This window comes from Myotis davidii, unplaced genomic scaffold (genome assembly GCF_000327345.1).
Source record: "Myotis davidii unplaced genomic scaffold, ASM32734v1 scaffold68, whole genome shotgun sequence".
Classification (NCBI taxonomy): Eukaryota; Metazoa; Chordata; class Mammalia; order Chiroptera; family Vespertilionidae; genus Myotis; species Myotis davidii.
The window spans coordinates 5,199,921-5,204,421 of record NW_006300376.1 but is presented as its reverse complement, the minus strand read 5'-3'; positions in this window follow the sequence as shown (position 1 = coordinate 5,204,421).

Below are 4,501 nucleotides of genomic sequence, written 5' to 3'. Positions count from 1 at the left end.
AGCCTCTGCTCCTGCCCAGGGACGAAGCTGGCAGCCTGGGCTCCTCGCAGGCCCCCCATGGCCAAGCCCCCCCCCTCCTCCCTCTCCCCCCCGCCGCCAGGCTTCTGTGGCTGCTATGACACGGGCAGGGCACCTGCCCCCCTAGCCTGAGTTCAATCCCTGATGATCGCGACCCTGTTGCCCAATTTTGCTTCCATTAAAAATGTTTGTGTAATTCCAACCCTCAGCAACAGGCTTCCGCCAGTGGAGGCAGCCTGCGCCCTAGTCAAGGTCACCTCTGAAGAGACCAGGGGCCTGTGGCTGAGACAAAGGTGGTTGTGAGCACAGGTTGTGAGGTGGGGGAGAGTAGGGGGAGAGGAGGAGGAGAGGAGTGGGAGAGGGCTTTTCTCTCTTGAATGCATTAAAAATTCCACTATCTTAATGATTGAATGATACAGAGAAACAGATGAAAAATGTACAGGGACCAAAACCTTAAGCCTCATATAAAAGAGTTCCTAGCAGAGTCCTTCGAGGGTCTTGCTATGCCCTTCACCGGAATCAAACATGGGACCCTTCAGTCCGCAGGCCAATGCTCTATCCACTGGCAACACCAGCTAGGGCCTGATTAATATTTTTAAAAGATTACTTGAGGTTCTATGTGGAAAGAGAATTGTGCAGTCAGACTGGAAGCGTGCTGGGAGGTTCTTGCAGCTTCTAGATGGACCAGACTGGGGTGGGGCAGAAGAAGTGGTGACAAATGGCCGGATTTGCATATATTTGGAAGGTAAAGCTGATGGACGTTGATAATGGATTGGACATGGAATATGAGAGAATGATTTAAGATGGCTTCAAGGATTTCAGTTTAAATGACCGGATAAATGGAGTGTTATTTGCTGAAATGTGCAACCCCAGGGAAGGATCAGGTCTACTGGGGTGAGGACAAGCGTTGGTTTAGATGTGCTAAGTTTGAGAAGCCTACTCTAGACAGCACTATAGATATATTACATAAGCAGCTAAACACATCACTTAAGATTCAGGGCAGGGTTGATTCTAGAGATATAAATTTGGGAGTCATTAGTATGGAGATAGAACTTAAAAGCCACAGGACTGGATGAGATCACTGAAGGAGTAAACTCATGTGGGCTGAATGAATGAATAAGCAAGTTTATGTGCAGGCAGGAAGATGTTAACAGGTTCTCAAAATCTGATTGTAGAGATCGGACAGAGAAATGACACACAGAGGGATGAGAGTGCGCAGAATGGAATTTCTTCTGTCTAGGTGGCCAATTCAGATTTTTTTGGGTTCTCAGAAGAGCCTGCATTTCAAATTATTTGGGGGGCGGGGGCACAGTGGACCATAGGACTCTCCAGGGCAAGTTTCCATTGCTCAGCATGTGGATAAGGTGCGGCAACCTCCTTTAGGCTGCGTGGGAACTAAGCACCTTTCTGAAAGAGTGCCTATCAGAGCACATGGTGCAGGCTGGAAGCCACGAGTGTGAGTCCTTCTGGGAAGAAAAGACAAGGACAGATCCACGCAATGTGTTTCAAATTAGAAGGGGGGTAAGATCACAAATCCAATATCTGCAAACAACCTTTATGTAACCATGTTGTCTCTACTGAAGTACCAGGTGGGTGACTTTCCACAAGTAAGACAAAATAATCTTTGCCATAAGCCCAGGAAAAGTTCTGTAGAATTTGAGATAGTTAAGCTGTACTTCTTAGAAGTCAAAAGCAGGTCGGTGGGTCTACCACATTCTTTTGGTTACTTCGAATATCGTATTACCCAATACTAATAGCTTCTTGGGCCCATAGGAATATAATCACATTGGAAAACACTAAAAGCATGATGATGTAAAAGGTATCTACTGTAAAAAAATAGCTTTTGCATACTTTCTAAAATTGCCATTTCAGTCCAAGTACACGAAGTTTTCTCTATTTTTATTAAAAAATTTTTTTCATTGTGAGGCATTAAAAATTGGCATTTAAAAGCTTCAGCTTGTTTTGACTTTTTTGATCGCCATTCATTCCCAGTGTTCCAGGCTTTTCTCACTTAAAAATCATTAGCACTTTGCTTATATCTGCTCTGCTGCTTCACCGAGATCACAGATATTTCTTCTATGTCTGTGTAATGTTAAAACTGGGAAAAAGACCCAAACCAAAGTCTTATTATCTGTGTCTTATTAAGTGTTCTATCCACATCCCCAAAAGTAAAGCTTTGTTCTAGAATCATTGTTGACTGCCAGTGAGAGATAGTCTGCTCTACTTCTAGCTGCTCAAACTACATATACCACTGTGTTGATTTGTGGGTGCCTTGAAACAGACAATCTAAATGCACACAAAAGAGCAAAGTTGTATGGAACTTTGCAAAGATTGAAATTTTAGTCACTGATATATCCTGGAAATGTTTACTGGTTATCTACCACATTCCAGCCACTTTTCTGGGTCTGGGTCACAACATGATGATGTAAAAGGTATCTACTGTAAAAAAAAAAAAAAAGCTTTTGCATACTTTCTAAAATTGCCATTTCATTCCAAGTTACACGGAGTTTTCTATTTTTTTAAAACTTTTTTTTTTCATTGTGAGGCATTAAAAATTGGCATTTAAAGGCTCCAGCTTCTTTTGACTTTTTTGATCGCCATTCATTCCCAGTGTTCCAGGCTTTTCTCACTTAAAAATCATTAGCACTTTGCTCATATCTGCTCTGCTGCTTCACTGAGATCACAGATATTTCTTCTATGTGTGTGTAATTTTAAAACTGGGAAAAAGACCCAAACCAAAGTCTTATTATCTGTGTCTTATTAAGTGTTCTATCCACATCCCCAAAAGTAAAGCTTTGTTCTAGAATCATTGTTGACTGCCAGTGAGAGATAGTCTGCTCTACTTCTAGCTGCTCAAACTACATATACCACTGTGTTGATTTGTGGGTGCCTTGAAACAGACAATCTAAATGCACACAAAAGAGCAAAGTTGTATGGAACTTTGCAAAGATTGAAATTTTAGTCACTGATATATCCTGGAAATGTTTACTGGTTATCTACCACATTCCAGCCACTTTTCTGGGTCTGGGTCACAAACAGGCCTCTGGCACATATGATATAGTGGTTGACCAGGCAAATTGATACCGTGCCATACGGCTGTTGCAGAGGCATTTCAGCATGCCTTCAAACACAGGTGTAATGACAATGCTTGAGCTGAATTCTAACGACAAAGTAGGAGTTATCTATGGGAAGAGTGAGAGAAAGATCAACTACAATTTACAGGAAAGAGTTGACTAATATTTGTGGATCCCTAACTATTTTCCCTCCAAAGTTTGGAACTAGGTAAACAAAGATGAAGATGGTACACTTCCTCCCAATAAGAAGACACAGTAGCTATTTTCAAATTTCTAAGGAGTTGTGTGGAATAAACATCAGATTTTTCTGGGTCACCTATGAGTGATATCAAGATACGGGCTCTTTCTGATGTTTCACCCACTTATCTACAGATAGAACTTTGTGACAAAGATCAACTTTATGGGTAATCAGAAATGGGCTGATCAGAGGTATTAGAATCTCTCCAGGTAGGTCTACAATTTAGCTTAGGCATGGTTATTAATGAGAAACAAGAGAATCTGAGTATCAGGTAATTAAGCCTTTAAACATTACCATGACAATATTACCCTGACCATTGGCATCTCCAGGCAGAGATGGTCTGTGCCATCAGCTACACACTGCCAGGTTGGGCACAGTTCCCCGTATTTATGGCTTGATGCTTCCCCTCCAGAAGCCAGAGACTCCCTAAACCCTGGCAGGAATCTCAACAGATATTACAGAAAAAAAAGGATTAATACAAACTCTACAATGAACCAAAGTCCCAAGAGAAGTAGGTACTATACAGAGAATTTATATGACATAGACTAGAATAGAGTCTCTCCACAGTGGGCATGCAGTGGGAGTGGGGGACAGTGTAGTCTGAGAATGGTTTCCTGACATACCTATTAATTTTATAACACAAACTATAGACATTGTGTTGCTAGTGGGATGTGCACAAGAAGAGTTAGCCAGCCCTCTAGGGAATATGGATTTAAAAACTCAAGAAAACAATGTGTTAGAATATCCGTTCGTATACTTTGTAAATACTGTGTTTAAGAGGTGATTATGTGACTGGTTCTTATACCATGATTACAAGAATGAAGGGAACAGAAGCTGCCACTTCGAGGAAAACAAGTGGTAGAATTTGCTGTCGATGTTAAAATTCAATACTTCTAAAAATCAGCTTCTGTTTTGTAGAATTTGATAGAATATATCTTTCTGTCCCTTTAATTTGTCCTTCCACATTAGGGATGTTTTTTCTAACATTAAACTATTATTATTTTTTTTAAATCTTTTTTTTTATTACAAAGGGTATTACATATGTGTCCATTTTTCCCCCCCGCCCCAGACAGTCTCCCAGCCTCCTAATCCCCCAGTGTCCCATGTCCATTGGTTATGCTTATATGCATGCATACAAGTCCTTTGGTTGATCTCCTACCCCCCTATCTCC